General features: G+C 33.4%; 1 protein-coding gene across 11 annotated transcripts in view; it reads right to left on the bottom strand.

Annotated features, from left to right (window-relative positions):
* Positions 1-19,416, bottom strand: part of ZEB1 (zinc finger E-box binding homeobox 1) — a 192,099-nt gene that overhangs the window by 147,000 nt on the left and 25,683 nt on the right. For 3 of the 11 annotated variants that reach the window (XM_059184209.1, XM_059184203.1, XM_059184205.1), the window contains exon 2: positions 3,009-3,168. The exons of the other annotated variants lie outside the window; for them this stretch is intronic. The gene's annotated coding sequence lies outside the window, so the exon portion shown is untranslated. The remainder of the gene's footprint in view (positions 1-3,008; positions 3,169-19,416) is intronic. 11 annotated transcript variants of the gene reach the window in all.

Below are 19,416 nucleotides of genomic sequence, written 5' to 3'. Positions count from 1 at the left end.
CTCCAAATAATCCTTATGGATTATAACAATAATAATAATCCTTATGGATTATTATATAATGATTAATATTAATATTAATGATTCTTAGATCAGCAAGAATTCCTGCTTCATACATTTCTGTCATAGATTCTTAAAAGAATAGATTCTAGAAGGCATTCTATTTTATTTTTCACAGTTAAAAGGTTCTTCCTTATATAATGAACTGAAAATGTTCTTTTCCTTCCAACAAATGTAAACACTAACTTTTATTAAAGTTTTCCTTTCCAATTAAACACCTTCATTAATCATCACCTCTTTTGTCAGTAGTAGCCCCAAAATTCCAAACAGAAGCCATTATATAATGTACCCAATCAGATAATACATTGTTATATTTAAAAGTTATATAATTAAAAACTGATAATGTCTGGTAGACCTTTGTTTGCTTAGAAACAAGTTTATTTTTCATTCATTTCAGTAAAAGAAATGTTATGTATCATCTTCCAACTGTGATGCTTAAATATCTACATCTTTAAAATACTGTTGTGTGGCTAATGCCCAATTGTCCAGCTGACATCACAGACCAATCAAAGCAAACTGCACAGAAGCAAAAAAGAGTTGTAAAAAAAAATGGAATGTCATGGGCATTGCAAGGCATATTACCCAGCAAGGAACATTTCCCTCAAGACTCTCCTGGGCGGTATGGAAAGGACATCTTGTCCGGCACTGATAAGCAGACCTCCCTAGGTATTTGAGCTAAGAACTTCAAATCAGAATACTGAGAATACAAATCAAATCAAAAAACTAAATTTAGACATCAATATAGAGATGAAATTCAACATGATAATTTTAAGTTAAAAGTTAACAATGGACTTAACTTTGATTTTGCTATATTACAAAGCTGTCATCATCAAGACAGCATGGTACTGGCACAAAAACAGACATATAGATCAATGAAAAAGACATTTTTAAAATATTTTAAATAGCTTACATATTTTAGTAGTAAGTTAGGGAAAGATCATTGCTTTTGTAAAACTAAGTTTTTCAAATTTTAGTTGCATACTAGATTGATTCTCTGATTCAATTTGTTTATACTATCAGATGATTAGAAAACAGCTAGTCTTCAATGAGAGCTTTTAAAAATGTTGACAGATTGAACACATAAAACAACCAATTTTATAATTCCTCAAACATCACTAGGGTCTTTCCCTTAGATGAGATTCCATGTGTCCCATAGAGAAAGTGTACACATTTCGGCCTCCAAATGTTCTCCCATTTTATTTCCAAAAATTTAGTAAATGTGTGTGTAATATATAATAGAAATATAAATTTTACATTTTCTTTCTAAAAGGGATAAAAGTTGATTAAGGAAAAAACATACTGCCATTAAGAAATGTCTACATGTAACAAGTCAATGATGTAAAAGGAGTGATAAATAAATCCCTGTACTAGCTTGATAACAGAATGGAACAGTTGCTAAGAGAGGAGAGCAGTTATTTTATGGTTGACATCTTTTAATTAGCTTAAATTCCGCTGAAGAAATCAGGGTCCCTCATTCATTGCATTCAATCCTGAAATGTTAAAGCCTCCTGTAAGAATTATAGCTCATAGCAACTTCTGCTTTTCCAAAGTACTGGTTCCAGTTGCAATTTTACATTTGTCTGTATAATTTTTTCTACACTGTAATTACTATCTACAGTGGAAGTTCAAGAGCAGTTAGAAAGTATCTCTGTTTTTAACAGTGCCATTTTATCCTCAGCACCTAGCTGAATGAATGACACATAACAGACAATCTATAAAAATTGGAATTACGAGGTAGATGGATTGAAGGACAGATGTTGCCGTCTAGAGTACTTAGTTCACTGTCAATATTTGAATGCTTACATAATGACAGATGCTGTGCTAGGTGTTTGCCACATGTGCAATTCCTGATATGGTTATTACTTAAGCTCTAGAAAATAGTTAAAAACATGGTCACATTCAGTTACCATCATTTTGACATCTCTAATTGAGCAGAAAAATTACTCAAACTATGTCAATCTCAAAGATTGTAAGTTTGACAAGGATCACAGTATATTATTAATATCTGAGCTTTATCACCCATTATCCAGTTATCACAAAGCTACTATGTCCATGAGGATACTAAAATAAGCTCTGATAAACAGCAATTTTTTATTTCAACCTTTCTAAGCTACTACTTCCACTCCTGTCCAAAGTGAACATTATTAATCACAAATCTGATAGGACACAGATGTCCAAATAAAGGGATATAAAGGAAGCAATACAAAGAGAATAAAAATATTAGGTTTAAGGTCACTTGAAGCATCTAACTTAAATTATTTTCTCAATGCAAACCTGTGTAAGGCAGGTGTGAAAGGTCTGGTTTTATCACCGAAATTTGATACTGTGCTATATTATGGATAGATAATCCACTTCATTTTAGCTATACAGACATCTAATCCTGTCCATTTATTATTTTCCAGAGATATAGTAGCAATGATACAGTTTTAAAGACCTAATGTTAAAGTGGATTTCATTACATGATGTGTTTTTTCTCCCCCTGCCCCCCCAATCATTTTACAGTGGAAGTAAAAAACAAAACAAAGATCAATAGACTATTCTACTGCAAAACTTATGACATTTACTTTAGTAAGAAGCATCTAATTCAGTTTGGTATAAATTCGTTTTTGAAAAATGTTAAGCTTCACTCAAACAATATTTATAATATTTATAATATGCTATTTTTTAATAGCATGTTTTTTACAGAACTACAAAAAAGCTGAATCTGTTAAACTATATGAATTATATAACTGATTTTTCATAATTTTAATTTTTCTTATCAACATTAAGCATATAAAACATCTATAAAACCATTCTTTGCATTTATTTTATTACAAATGTAAGTCACAGACATATAAATTCAAATATTTGTCCTAGATTTTTAAAGTTCTAAAATTTTAATTCAAATAATGTTGGTATGTTTTATATACACACATACACACACATATTATAATTTAAATGAAAACTCTTACCATTGATTTTCTTTTGATAGTTAATCACTCCATTAGTTTTTTCTTGATAGGGCCTTCCTATGTCAAGCAGACAGTAGCCAAATCACAAAAGGACATTTGGATGCTCACGTCTTCTGATGGGAGTTTTCGGCCAATTGCCAGTTGAGAATTTAAACTGAAACTAAATTACCCAAACTTTATTAAGTTGTTTCCATACCCACCAACTGAAAATGAGCAATGATTCTAAACTGGAATATAAAGTGAGTGACTTTGATTTATCTCCTTTCAAGTAGTCAAACATTATGTTTAAGAAGAAATGCTAGGACAAAAGAAAGAAAAAACCCTCTAAAATTCTAATCTCTTTAGAGAACAGTTTTAAGTGAACTTCAGTTTTTTTAAATAAAGTTCCCCCAATTATTTTGTAATCCAAATTAACACATAATAAAGATGGCATGTATTCAATGATCTATCTATAAATTATAGAGTCTCAAAATTTATATTCTGTCAAACACTGACTCTACCTTAAAACTAATTGTAATATTTGGAAACATTTTAATAGTATCATCTACATTCATAAAATATTTACTAAATCATCAACTACTTGTAGGAGTACATACCACAAGAAGTTAAAGGTTATACCCTGCCTACAAATATCATTCTTTGTACTGAGAAGACAAAAATCTATGGATACAAAAAAAAAATTTATGGATACAAACTTCTAATTATAGTATCAAAACAAATCAGCTCCTTTTCTGTACCAAATTTAGTCTCTTTTTCTCTCAATTATTATAGCTAATCTTTGTATACAGCCTGTTAATTATATATGACTTTTGATCACTAAACTTTATGATTGTTAAGTTTTATAGTTTATTTTAATGCTTCTCAAATATTAGGCATATTAAATTGTCCCTATACGTTGTTAAGATATGCTGCAGAGCTCCAATCAACTCTGCCAGCAACAGAAGTTGACCCATTTTAGTAATTATTTATCTTTGATAAGTTAGGTATTTGGAAAATATACAACAGAATAAAGCTAAAAAGAAAATCTGAAAGGAATGGAAAACGTCCTTATCTTCCTGAATTATCACATTTACCATTGATCAGAAGTTGTTACTGAATGGCAGTAGTCTAAAATTAGGTGCACATAACTAGATAATTCTGTAATACTCAGATTAGAATGCCAAATTTAACATGTACCCCTAATTCCCATATATTCCATGTGCCCACACTATCTCTCATACACATACAAGAGCACATGTGTATGAGCATGTGCACATCTATCCAACCTACCCCTCAACAGTCTTTCCACTACCAATAACCTGATACTAAATAGTATATGAGAGTATATAAGGTGAATAATCAATTTATGGTTAAATCAAGGTAAACTGACTTACGTCATTTAACAAAACTGCTACCTCTTTGAGTTATTCACACTGACCCAAATTTGATATCCTAGAAAAGGCTCATTTTATCCAGTAATTTTAATCCAAAATTCTCAATAGTAATAACATTTATAAACTATTCAGTGACTAACAGAATTCTTTCCTGGCTACTAAGAGATACAAGGAAAAGATTAAATTCCTTTCTCAGCAAGTTTATCATCTACAACTTAACATGCAGGTGTAAGGAGGAGAGAAACAGCTCACAAAGGCATACAAATGGTTCGATTTCCATGAAAGAAACAAGCATACTGGGGCAGCTTAAATTGTTTGAATAGGTTTGTGATATGTGATGCTGATCTGAGAAGACTTTATAACAAGAACATTTTTAAAGCAGAAAATAGACAACCACTTTATTCTTATATAGCCCAATGAAACCCACAAAGCAAAAACTAATTCAGAATACAACTATAGACATTGTCATGTCCTTACTCTGGAAGAAGGTCAAAGATCTATTATTTAGCCAAATGAAATTACAGAATACTGGGTATATTTTTTTTTAAAATGGGTCTTCAGTACAAGTGAAACAATTCTCAACTTGCTTATGTATGTCACTCACCCTAATAATTCCAATCATAATGGAAGTAAGTTAATTTTTAATACAAGATACATAATCCTGAAGAGTACTATCAGATTAACAAAATCATGAAACAAAAATGCACACAATGATATCCTCAGTGTGAGTAACATTATCAATAATGCACCTAACATAAAAAAACAATTTTCATATTCTAGTAATCATGAGCAGCAAGGGACCTGTCAATGTGTTTATGTGTTTGTATAGATCTTAAATATATCCTACTAATCTATTTAGAAGAGTTTTAAATTTTAACACTACCTCTAATTTTATAAACAAAGAAACAGTTCCAGGAATATGACATTATTTGTGCAAAGTCACATAGGTAGTCAGGAGCAAAATTAAGACCTCTCAAGAACAAATACCTTTTTATTTTTTTTACTATAATCAGGGAAAGAAATAGTAGCAACTCAGCAAGAGATATAATTTTGTTAGAAAGATTTCAACTTTTTAACCTCCAAAGTAAATCTCAAACATCCAAGTCATCAGCCCCAGCAAACACAAAGAACCAATTCATAAAGTAAGAGAAGTAAAGTTGTATGACTAAATTAAACCCTTTTATAAGCTTTAAGGCATAGATTCGGTTTTATATCAAACTTATAGACTAAGAACACGGGTTTGAGGAATATATACAATTATATCAAATCTTTTTATAGAAAAGACTATTTCTGAGAATTTGCCATGACATCACTTCTATTTTTCTTTCACTGGCAACCAATTTTATTCAGTTTTTCATAGGACTGTCTAGCAATTCAAGCACCTACACAGATAACATTAGAAATAAAAAGTCTTATTTTTTTAATTTTTAATTTTTATTTTTTATAAACATATATTTTTATCCCCAGGGGTACAGGTCTGTGAATCACCAGGTTTACACACTTCACAGCACTCACCAAAGCACATACCCTCCCCAATGTCCATAATCCCACCCCCTTCTCCCAAACCCCCTCCCCCCAGCAACCCTCAGTTTGGGATTGGGAGGGAGACAAACCATAAGTGACTCTTAATCTCATAAAAAGTCTTATTTTGACTGCTTCAGGTGATGTAATGAATCCCAACGGTGTAAAAATGGGCAAAAAGAGAGGTTCAGAATATTTATAAATGGGAAATATAAAAAGAAATAGTCAAAAGGCTGCTTTGATTTCGTTGTATGAATAAAATTTGGCTACTAACTCTCATGAGATTTCATTGTCTCTCAAGTCATAAGTCATGTTTCTAGTGAAACAACATGCTTTTAGTTGAACTGGTCTCAAAAGTCAGAGGACTCATTAGGCAACACCTAAAAAATCATTCACCACTCACCAAAACTCTTTCAAACAGGCAATGATGCTAAACAAATTAATTCTACCCTACCACTACCAAAACAATCACAAGACTGTATTTTGGAACAAAACCCAATAATAAAGCTCATTTATTTCCTTTGGAAGTGAGAATCCTTGCTTTGTTACCCTGAAATCACCTTAAATTTCATACATCATTCTTGAACATAAGAAAATTTTAAATCACATCTTTGATTTATTGTGAGACAGCTCCTTATATGCTTTTTTGTTTTTTTCCCCTCCCATACTATCGAAACTTAATGGCACTAGATGTATATTTATTAAGTACATGATATCCTCAGGATCTGATCTGTAAATGGATTAGCTAAAAGCTATGGATTATTATAAAACTTCGTAACAGTAAATACATGATTTACTGGAGCACCCAGGCAGGATTGTTTCAGATTACTGAAGCATGCTGCAATAGGATACATCATTGATGTGGCCTAGTAAATACAAAACGGCCTTGAGAACTCTATGGGGTTTTTAACTTATCTACATGGTTTCCAGGTTAACATTCACCTTTTCACTAAAGAAACAGCACTCATTACATTAGTTTACGAACTCTCTGAAGATACCAGCAAAATATTCCAATATGATTAATCTTACTAGCTGAAAAAAAAATGTTTCCCACGTTTTATTTTAAAAAATTTCTTGCTTCTGAATTTGCAGTTGTCTTAAAAAAATTCCACCTCATTTCATTCATATGACCAACCAAATTAATCAACAATACATTGTCATATACCATTTATTTCTGATTTAAAAGATATTAAAAACTACCATATTTTAGGGACACTGACTCATTAATCATTATAGTATCATACTAAAACAAGCAAGTATCATTTCCAAAGTAAGTGGGTCACTTATTTTAAAACATGAGGAAAGGGAACTAGCATTTGTTAAAGTACCTCCAACACTAGATTCAAAATCCATTATTTTTAAATCCTCACAACCCTGAGAGATTGGTATAACATACTCATTTTAGAGCTATGAACTTGTCTAAGATTCTGGTGCTATTAAATGATCCAATTACAATCCCCATCATTGTTTGTCTAGCTCCAAAATCTAAGCCTAACCTTCTTATAATAACTGGAACACGTACCAAGTACCATGCTTTTTGGGGAAAAAAAGTGGTAGGGGCTGGCTATAAGGGAGTAGTCTCATTAAACAGAGGGGAGGCACCAAGTGAAATAAAAGTAAACATCATGAAGTCCAAGTACTTCCCTCACTGAAGTGCTCTTCAAGCCTATTAAGAATCTTCTTTCTCTTACTTAATTCACAAATACCCTTCTCTGCATTCTAGTAGCCATAAGAATTAATATCCAGCTTTGAAAAATAGAAACACCATTTAACAAAACTCAAAAGAATAGTTACTGAAAACTGCTTATTGTTAAAGACAAATGGCCCTATGACATACCTCAGTACCCCTGAAGACACTGTGTTAACAAATATCCCTCAACAATCCAGAGTCATTAAGATATGTTAGTCTTTCTAAGATACTGTACAGTAAGAATGGTTCAGATGAAATGTTTTCACAATCAAAGAAGTTAAGCATCTATCATCTGGAAAATATACTAATTGAGTATCTAATCATAACAAATTTATTTTATCTAGAAACCTTCAAGAAGTATACACGCTATCATTTTATATTTTCACAACAGGATACAGCAGTTGTGAAATCAAGCATTACTAATTTAGAGGGAAAAACAGCATTAAAAATCCCAAAAGGTACAAAGTTCTTAACTTCAGCAAAACTATGGGCCCTGAATTAACACAAAAACTGCCATAAACTATACTACTTTCAAAGTTAAAAATATTTCAAAATAGTCTTTTACAGCCTTTACTTCTTCAAAAATGCAGGTGAAATATTTGTTGTTCTAATATACTTTCCTTCTCTCTTCCCTTATCTCTGATACCATAACACTTAAGACTTCTCATTTTAACTTGAAGAAAGATGCTGTCACATCTAGTATGACAAGTGGAACAAATTTACATTGAAGATTTTCACAGGGTCTTTATGAGTTTTGATGTTCTCAATATCTGCATACAGGTCGAATCTTTAAGAAATGTTACAGCTTCTATGCTCAGACACAGTTTCCTTAGCATCTTAAACAAGGTCTCACACAATCATTAGCACTGCAGTAGGTCATTTAACAGGTGTGACCCTCTCTGCACTGTCATAATTCTAAAACATCGCAGTTATTTATTTGCTCCGTTACCTTGATTCGGGGCTGGGGGAGCCAAAAGAGACCCAGTTCCACACAAGGAACTAACATAGCACTCCATGAAACAAATCAAGTGTAGTTGAAAGGGAAACAAATAACAGAAAGTCAGGCCTGGTCAAACAGAGAAACTAAAGCTGGCAACTGAGAAGCATAACCCATTTTGGCCTAGATTTGTTTGTAATGACAATGTGACCCAGATACTAAATATTTGGCTAATATTTAGAAATCTGAAAACTGAGAGAAATGAAATACATGGTCAGCTGGTTACACAATTTAGTAAAAAAAAATACTTTAGCCAAAATGATAGGTGCTTAAAAATATATAATTAGCATTTTCTACACAAAGATTTTTAAAATGTTAAAAACATATATTTTTGTTTTGTAAGGATAACACTACCTATTTCAGAAACGATGGTATAAAAATCCTTTGAAGAGCAGAAGGAGAATATACATTTTTTCAAAGGAAAGCTTATTTAAGGAACTGTTTATTCTGTTTGTGGTCCATACCGTTTATTCTACAGAACTGTCTCTTAAGTGACAAGAAAATTTTTGAGAAAAAAGTCCTCAGTAGCTATAAAAATTTAGCTAATGAGGGTGCTGGAACAGGAGACAGCACACACTCACCACAGACCCACCTCATTCTACCCAGTATTGGTGGGGCTTCCCGGGGGTACTTCTAAAGTTCCAGATAACACATACTTCTTAAAGTACCTATCATGGACCATGCAGAGGGCTTATCCAGCCTTCCCTTGCTTTCCCCTTCCTAATGATCTATGATTTGATTCAGTGTCCAAGTCTCTCTACTAGTTCAATACACCTCAGGGAAAGCTGACTGACCCTGAGCTAGGAGCCTACACCACCATGAGTTTAACCCATTATTATGGTAAGCCCATCCCCCCCTTCCTAGTGATTAGTTTAGGTATTTCTCGATTAGACAAATTTAGGACAATGAGAAGCAATCAGAGGTGAAGGTAAAGGGTAACTGCTTAGGGGAATGAAAAAAAAGCTATATTGCCCTTGAAAGTGAAGTTATCTTCTCTCTCTGGATCTGAAAGAAGAAACACATAATTCTGACTGCAACTGGTAGCCATTCTATAACCACAGCATTGGGAGAAAGGCAATACTGTGTAGACAGAGTAGAACAGAAAGACAAACTGTGTCCCTGAAGAAGTCAAGGAGCCACTGGCTTAACTAACAACGTATGTCTTACTTAAGGTGTTTTCTTACATGAGGCAATTAATATTTTTATTTAAGCCAAAATCAGAAGAATTTGGAAACTAACTTTTAGAAAAAAAAAAAAAACCACCAAGTTCTAAATTATTTCAGGAAATTATGAAATCTATTTTTACCTTTCCTGGATTTTAAAAAAAAGTGCTCTATGTGACTTTTGTGTATTTTCTTAATTGCCTACAATGATCATGTATCATATATGTTATTGGGAGGGCAGTATTTAAAACATCAGAGTGCGCCAAACAATTGGGCCTTTTTTTGATCATTAATATAAAAGTCAAATATGCTTTTATGGGTCCATCATCTACTCAGATTGCTATAGTCTGATTTTTGATGTCACATCTCTTATTTCTGCTGTAATTTACTCTTAACTGCTTAAGAGAGAACCACTAGACTTCGCTCTAGTTCACTGGCTTCCTATACGCTACATACTCCCATTCCAGTTATCCATATTCAGATAGTTGAACCTGTTAGAAATATGTTCTGAGCATATAAAATTATTCTGGGGACAATGAATTTCTCTTTGAACTCAGTTTAAACTAAAAATACCACCTAGATAATTAGTTTCGTCCTTTTCATAAAAAGTATCTTCTCTTTCTTTTCTTCCCTTTCTTTTCCTCCCTTATATTTGACATTTACTTTGCCTCGGAATAATTTGATCTTTTACCTATATACAGAAGACCTCCATAAAGCAGAGGATTTAAAACAGAGACCTGTGGACCAAATATATTCCACAGGCATATTTTGCACAGCAGAGCTAAAGTATTTTTAAAACATCTGAATTAGTAACCAACTAATTTGCATAAAGATATGTATTTTAGGATCTTGCTGAAAAACTGAAAAACTTGGCAACAATCAGTGTGAATACTTACATGGCCACAATCAAGCAGAATAGAATACTAGCTGTTCCCTGCCCCACTGAGATGAGCACAGACTTTCTAGAAATCCAATCTCCATATATTTCCCTAAATGGCCTAATTCTTCATAGTCAAAAATGCTTATAGGTATTTGATTACACTACGCCTGATATAACAGCTAATAACAGCCAGAAGTATACAAAAGAAACTGTTAGTTAAGAAAATAAAGCAGCTCTTAAAGGCATTCAGGGAAATATGTTTCTAAAACTTTGTCTTCTTGAATCTTCTAATTTAACTAGGAGTCTGTTTCTAAAACAAAATGATCCAGCAATAACTTTTATTCATAATAAAGAAAAAGCTTTTTTTTTTAATTAATTAATTTATTTATTTGACAGACAGAGATCACAAGTAGGCAGAGAGGCAGGCAGAGAGGGAGGAGGAAGGAGGCTCCCCGCTGAGCAGAGAGCCCGATGCGGGGCTTGATCCCAGGACCCCAGGATCATAGACCTGAGCTGAAGGCAGAGGCTTTAACCCAGTGAGCCACCCAGGCGCCCCAGAAAAAGTGTTTCTTAATAGAATGTTACTTGAAAGAGAATGGTTTAAATTCTTCATCTGAGTTTCAACCAATCAACAAATAGAAGTATCCTAAATATTAGTTGACTTTCAAATCTGATGTAGACTAACAAGTGGTATAAACAAAATAACATGCTTTATATGTGCACACACACCATGTATATACAAAATTACTTATATGCTTTGCCATATAAATTAAGATGCCAAATTCTCTTTTGAAATTAAGCTCTCCCTATACTATTTAATGGAATTAAATAAACAATAGGAATTACCTCAACTCACAAATTATTTAAGGAATAATGCTTTCTAAATTATATAATATAATCACTTCCTAACATCAAGCACAAGTTATTGAAAGGACTTTAGAGATGATCTTGCACTCAAACTCTACAAATGAAACAATAATAATACTGGTTTTGTATCTCTGTCAAATCCTTAGGTTTTATCTATCTCAAAAATTTTAAATCTATCACCTTCTCTCCACTCAACAGCTGTATCCATCATCTCCAACCTCATGTGCAGAAATAGCTTATTCACTGCAGTCAGATTCATGTTTTTTTGAATGAAAATTTAATCATGTCATGCCTCTGCTTAAGACCCTTTCAAGGCTTCTCAGTAGCCTCTAGGATAAAGGCTAAAATCCTGAACAAGATCACATCATCTCTTTACTGCATTCTTTTCTATCTTTATTCCTCCTTCTTCTCAATGCTCAGCTAACAGCGGAATCCTTTTAGTTCTTTTGCTTTTGCAGACACTATTTCTGCTACCTGCAATGCTCTTTGACTCATGCTGATTCTTTGCATTTCAGCCAAAAAGTTATTTCTCTTGTCCTTGCCTGACTTGACCATCAACACTGCCCTCATTCCAGGCCGTTTGGTTTGCTCTTGATGTACTCTCACATCACCCTAGTCTCTCTCTTAACGTTCATGTCCTTGTAATTATTTGTTGAGTTTCAGTCTTTTTCAACGTTTTTGGTTTTGTGAGCACACAGATCTTTATTGTTTTATCAACTGTCTCACAATATAATTTAACATAATGTCAGACATACAAAAACAGCTTTTAATAAATATTTGTTGAATAGTGAATCTCCTGAAATTGAAGTTAATTGATAACTTGTTGAAAAGGCAGCACAGTACAGTTGACAGTACACTTACCCAGGAATATTGAAGATCTGTCCAAGATCTACTACTTATTATGCGACTTTAAGTCTCAAACACTCCAATTCTTTACCTTAATAACACTATCCAATACCTGTTCTGTCTTCCTTATGTAGGTTTCAGGAGGGAAAAAAATAAGTACTCTATATTTTTTCAACTCCAAAATGTGTATTTTTTTCAATTTAACTTTTTTTAGACCAGGAGGAGTCCTAGAGTAGATATCAGAAGAGCCCTGCCAGAACCAAGAATATACCTTTTATCTGTCACCTCAGTTATCTGCATTGATAGAACCATATACAGTTGAGTTTTAACATAATGTTAAATTCTTCTGAATGATATTTAACTTCTAGTAATAGATAATATAATTAGTTTAAAAAAAAAAACTACCAGTTTAAATAGGAAATGGAAACCAAGCCAAAGTAATTGCTAGATGTGCCTCAGAAGTATGCTATCAATCCTAAAGATTTTAGGGGTCAAGAGTAGCATGTGGCTACATTGCTTGTGGCTAAAAGTAATTTAGAATAATCCCTAGATACAATGCTCCTCCATCCCCCAACAAAAGTATTTCAGTTTTCCAAAAACAAGAGGCAAAGTTATTAAGTTAAAAAATGTGCCTTTCAATTGTTGATTTCTTTGAATTAAGCAAATACAGTAATATACATGAACATATTATGCAAATTAAGGGTTACACAAATAGGTAGTTTTAAAGGTGCCCATTGTGTGTTGCGTACAGAAGATAATGCTTTACATAAAACTTAAAAGCGTCTCCCAAAAAGCACTTATAAAGTCAGTGCTCAAAATTAGGATGAAGCAAGATTTAAATGTTACTAATTTCTTAGAGGAAATGAAACATTCCCCCTTTTAGTAGGCAGACTTGACAAAACTGACTCCATTTCTTTTGTCTTATTCTCACCTTCAGTGCTTCCCACACAATCCATAATATGGTCATATGCTCAATTCTTTCAAATATTCTCCGTGGAATTCTATTCTAATATCTAACATTACTACTGTCCAAACTTCCTTTTTTTATCTCCATTCTTTCAATTGCCTGTTATATTAAATATGATATTTAATTTGTATCTTTGTAGATATTTTTTAAAGCCAAATCAATATCCTCTTTACTCTGGTCTTTTTTTTTTTTTTAAGATTTTATTTATTTATTTGACAGAGAGAGATCACAAGTAGATGGAGAGGCAGGCAGAGAAGGAGATAGAGGGAAGCAGGCTCCCTGCTGAGCAGAGAGCCCCATGCGGGACTCGATCCCAGGACCCCGAGATCATGACCTGAGCCGAAGGCAGCGGCTTAACCCACTGAGCCACCCAGGCGCCCTTCACTCTGGTCTTTAAGAGCAAAACAGGACACTGGCTTTCACTTATTTTTATACAAGCAGTACTGGTTTTCTAGGACTTGCTCACCTGGTGACCAAAACTATGTACTGACAATATGACAGGTTCATGGCACTGGTGACTACTGAGATGGGGACAAACAATAGCTGACTCAAACAGAATCAAACTTTTGACAATTAGTACTAAGAACAATTCTTCGCTTTCTTGAGCAAAGAAAGTATAGTATCCCCATGCCCTTCTTATAAATGACCACTGGAAAATTATGTATCTCTTCAGACTTCTTTCTCTGATTCAGTTTGTTAATTCCTATGTGAAGGACTTATTATACATTAGGTCATAAACAAATTCTGGAAGATGTCCTAAAAAAACTGCTTAGGAAAAGTTGCAAGACTTTTCTGAAAAATGGAAGGCAGAATAGAATGTAGAACTATGGCAAATAAGGACAGCCAATTTGTTTAAACTTTTCTATAGACAACAGTTCCTTATGCTAAAAACAGGCCATATAGACAGCTTATAAAGAATTTTGCATTAAATAGATACTTAGAAGACCTATAAATTATATGATCTTTATGAATTTTATTCAGAGTCCAGCTATCAATATGCCTTGATAGGACTGGTAAGACTTTAGATAAATTATTACTTGTCATTAAAAACATACTTTTAAGTACTCTCATCACAAATATATACGTATATTAATCAAACATGAAAACATGGAAAAAGGGTGGGAGAGGAGTAACTGAATTTCCATCTCTATGCAGTGTACTTCCAAACAAATCATCTCATTTAACTGCTGAATTATCATGTGATGTTAACATTATCATGTTTACCTGAGAAAATAGTGAGTTCTAATATAAGTCAGCTTATATTACTATATGCCTGACCATACCAGTTTGTGAAATGTGGAATGGCAAACAACTAAATTCAGAAGAAAAATTATATTCCCTGTGATAGAGTCTGAGTTTCCAAAATTGGCTACAACAATATATCCCATCCCATTTGCTCTTTTATAGTGTGATTTCGTCCACAAAGAAATAAAACCTATTGCCCCTCTACTTGATCTGAGCTGGTCTTGTGACCTGTTTTGACCAACAGAATGGACAGAAGTAATTCTGGGTAACTCCAGAATCTCAGCCTTTATGTTTCAGAACATTCCTTTATAGAATCCCGCTATCTTACTGTGAGGAAGCCCAATTAACATCAGAGACATACCCTTAAGGAGAACTAAGGACTAGGGCCCAGCAACCAGCATCCATTGCCAGTCATGTGTGGGGGCCATTTGAGACTACCCTGCTTTCCTAGCATCCCAACAAAGACCATACAAGGCAGAAGATTGACTCAGTCAACACTGAAAATGGTAAGAAATAATAAATTACTGGTGTTTAAGCCACTAAACCTTGGGGTGGTTTGTTATGCAGTAATTGATAAGTGAAATACTATTCTCCTTAGAAATATGTTTCAACACCACCAGTGTCAACACTTAAGTGGCCAATAAAAACCAATAATATTTGGTTTCTGTGACTAATGAAATAAAATCGTGAAAAGCAATGGTAAAGCCCAAGTTTTAAGAATTACTAAGGGTGGGACACCAGGGTGGCTCAGTGGGTAAAAGCCTCTGCTTTCAGCTCAGGTCATGGTCCCAGGGTCCCAGGGTCCCAGGGTCCCAGGATCGAGCCCCGCATTGGGCTCTCTGCTCAGCGGGGAGCCTGCTTCCCTCTCTATCTGCCTCTCTGCCTATTTGTGATCTCTGTCTGTCAAATAAATGAAATCTTTAAAAAAAAAAAAAAAGAATTACTAAGGGTTACACCTAGTTTAAATTAAAAAAAAAAAAAGATGTGGTTCAGTGTTTAAAATCACAAAGTTTGGTAAAATCACAATGACTATTTACAGATAAAGTTAACATTGACTGAATTACTGTCTTAAAATAAGAAAATAAGATGGCATCACTTTAAATTAAAGAAAAGAAAGGCAAATAGGCAACAAAGTTTGGTTACATCAAAATAGATAATCCAGATCAGATTTATTAGCCTATTTATTATAGATTACCATCATATGAAGAACAGCATACAATAAAATATACAGCACTGAATTATGCTAAACATAATATTTTATCTTATTCAGAAACTTCTTCAAAGAAGAACTAAAGTATTAGCACACTGGAGAAGTTGCAAAATATCAAATATTTATAAATATTTCCAGTGGATAGAAGTCTTGACTAGCTTACATTAAATTTCTATTATATGAAAGTATTGGTATACCATGAAATATGTTGAATATAGACAAATTTCAAGAAATACTTTTAGATATCTCTTAAGGATATCAAATGCGAATTTTTTACAAAAAATCAGAATGAAGTTATTTATGAAAAACAACCATCATCTCCAGCAGTGTCATTGTCAAAGAGATTATTAGGATAGACAACTGCTCTGATTCAATATAACACTGAGTCTCTTATGACTTAAATAGCAGAGACAAAATAATCTGGCATGATTCATACTCTGGTGCTACAATAAAAGGTAGAATAAATATAATTTCATATAAATATTTAATATAATCTTATCATCCTTAGAAAATAAAGAATTCTAAAATATCATGTAAAATTTTAAAAACTCGTATTTTATTAACTCATATTTTGCTAACTCCATATCATTTAATCTACTAAAAAGGTTTCCGAAAAATTAGAAGAAATTCAATGATTTACTCAATTTTAAAACTCAATTTGATTTTAAGGCAGACACTACGAAAGATACTATATCCAAAAAGAAACTGTCTTTTGCTAAAAGAAATTTCCAAGACAACTCCACCATAAGGGTAAGGTCTAATGATTTATAATTACTATATATCTTTTCAGTTGCTACTACAGAATATACATTTAAAACAGATTCTTCATTTTCTTAGATTGATCCCAGATATTCAGCTAACACTAAGTCTGCAATGATGCCGAAGCCCTTGCACATTCACACAAAGTTACTCTTTGGCTGCAAAGGATCCTTTTAAAAGAGAGAAAGTGAATATAATGGGGGAGAAAGGAACAGGGGATGAAGGAAAAGCTGCTTTTGTGCCATATGAATTATTTGTTCACTCAAGCAATGAACTCACTATTTCTAACTCTAACAATCAGGGAACTGTAAAGAGTGAACTCAAAGACTAATTAAAGGTTTAAAAACTATCACAACTTAGCTAATTTTTTCTACCTAAAAACATTTTTAACTGAATAAATAGTGTTTTTACAGAATAATTTATATTTCTAATTCATAAGGTTTATAGATCAAATGAGAAGTGTCAATTTTGAAAACAAGCAAAAACCAGCTAATAACTTTCATCATAAGATATTAAGAATTAATAAACTTTTTTGTTCTTTTTTTTTTTAAAGATTTTATTTATTTATCAGAGAGGGGGTGGAGAGAGCAAGCACAGGCAGGCAGAATGGCAGGCAGAGGCAGGCTCCCCGCTGAGCAAGGAGCCTGATGTGGGACTCGATCCCAGGACGCTGGGATCATGACCTGAGCTGAAGGCAGCTGCTTAACCAACTGAGCCACCCAGGCGTCCCTTGTTATTCTTAATTTAGGAAGCTAATTACAAAAATTCTCATCTGTGAAACTTTTTATTATTACTTCTATTCGTGTCTGCTTAATAATTAAGTATCTGAAGCTGGTTCAAGGAACCGTTGCTTTTGCTGGTGCTAATGTCACTGAGATCTGTTTTATAGAAATCTCTGGAAGGTAATCTGGCTCTTGATAAGGATAGCCAAGCTAGAGTTGGATTTCCCTCACAACATTAATAATGTTTGGTTGCCTAAATTATTAATAGAGATTAAGTCTTTGACTAAAGGCACAGATCAAGTACTTGCTTCGTGAAAAGAAAAATAAGCAGGTTTATACCTGTCACCTTTCTCCATGTATTCAAGATGATGTAGAATTTTTGCTCTTTTCTCACCACAAAAGAAATTACTCTAGAAATATTAAAATATTTTGCCTTTTGTGTGAATGTCTGAATCTTTAACAATCTCCCTTTCTTTTTTAGGCTTGAATTAAGGCATTTTGTAACCTATAACCCACATAGAACATAACTTCTTTTGAAAAGTTACATACAAATCTCCTTATACATTCGTTCTCATCTAAAATTGTTTGAGAATCCCTAAATCTCAACAGAAGTGTCTATAATTTGACTGGACTGCATTCTTCTTCAGATAAAATACCCAAATAGTAAACCAAATGTCTCATCCATTTGGCCTAGCTCCCTCCCTCCCTGGTCCAGGTACATCTGATTCACTTTGTTTCTGTTTTCCTTTCAGATAAATCACCTGGTCAGATGTCAGCACTGATCCGTGTTTAAACTCGTTTTTGTTTTTTTTTTCCACAGAATGAGAATCAGAGCTGGGAGAGTACTTAAAATTCATTTAGGTTTATAATGTGGCTGAGATCTATAGGAACGATGTTATTAATCAGAAACCCACAATTAGTATGTGGCATAGCAGAGATCAGAAACCAAGTCTCCAGACACCATCTGGTACTCTTTGCTACAGTCTTCACCAACTTCCCAAATGGATCCTGGAATTCATAATGAAGAGTAACTAATAAAGCCTTGTGGAAAACACTTTAGCAATATCTACTGTGAAGCTTAGAGGGTTTGCCCAGTAATTCCACTCCTGGGACTATCTTAGGATAAATTGTCAGGTAAGTTTTTATACAAATATTCATGTCAGGTATTTGTAATAAGAACATTTAAAATAAACAAATAAATAAATATATATCTATATATCTATATATATATATCTATATATATCCAATAATAAGAGGAGATGGTATATCCACTAAAAGAAATATAATGGAACAATTTGAAATGTTTATTAAAATTTTAGAGTACTATTATAAAAGGCACTTTCCCATGTTAAGTGGTGCTATGTGTTTGGGGAAAGGGATAACTTACAAAACTTATGAATGTATACAAAGCAAATGTTCTTAAGCAAAACCTTCCCAGGAGCCTGGGTGGCTCAGTCGGTTAAGCAGCTGCCTTCAGCCCAGGTCATGATCCTAGGGTTCTGGGACTGAGCCCGGAGACCAGATCCCTGCTCAGCAGGGAGTGTCTGCTTGTCCCTGTCCCTCTGCCACCTGCCCCGCTCATGTTCTGTCTCTCGCTTTCTCTCAAATAACCAAATAAAATCTTAGGAAAAAATCCTTAGCTCTTCATTGAGTGACATTCATTCAATTACATTAAAATGGACAGAAATAAGAGAGGAATCTTATTTATAAGGAGTATATTTATAAGGGAGAGAAAATGATCTTTCTCTATGAAATACATTTGCCTTATTTTTTTAATTGGCAGTGCACAATTCATTTTCTTTCTCTAGAGCTTTAAAAGGGAACAAAAACTTGCACTGATTATCACTTTGGACTAGAAATAAAATGAATTTCCTAAACCCCAAATAAAACTTCAAGAGTCTCCTTATCTAAAGCTGAAGTGCATTTTACTTAGAAGAACTGGAATAAATATTTTCCAAGTGATTTGAGAAATGTTTTTAAAGTTAGTAAATCAGTATTAGCTATTAATGCACTAAATACCAAAGCTTCTAATGATCCTCAATAGAGGCTTTTCAAAAATCTCATTCTAAAAGGTCTATAAATCTTGACTAATCTAACCCTGAGTTTAGGGGCTGAACTAGCAGAGGCACAGTCTGAGGAGAGAAAAATATTTTGTGTATCTATCACCA

This window comes from Mustela lutreola, chromosome 8 (assembly GCF_030435805.1).
Source record: "Mustela lutreola isolate mMusLut2 chromosome 8, mMusLut2.pri, whole genome shotgun sequence".
In the NCBI taxonomy this organism is placed as follows: Eukaryota; Metazoa; Chordata; class Mammalia; order Carnivora; family Mustelidae; genus Mustela; species Mustela lutreola.
The sequence above is the reverse complement of the archived record's forward strand: the minus strand, read 5'-3'. Positions and strand labels throughout refer to the sequence as shown.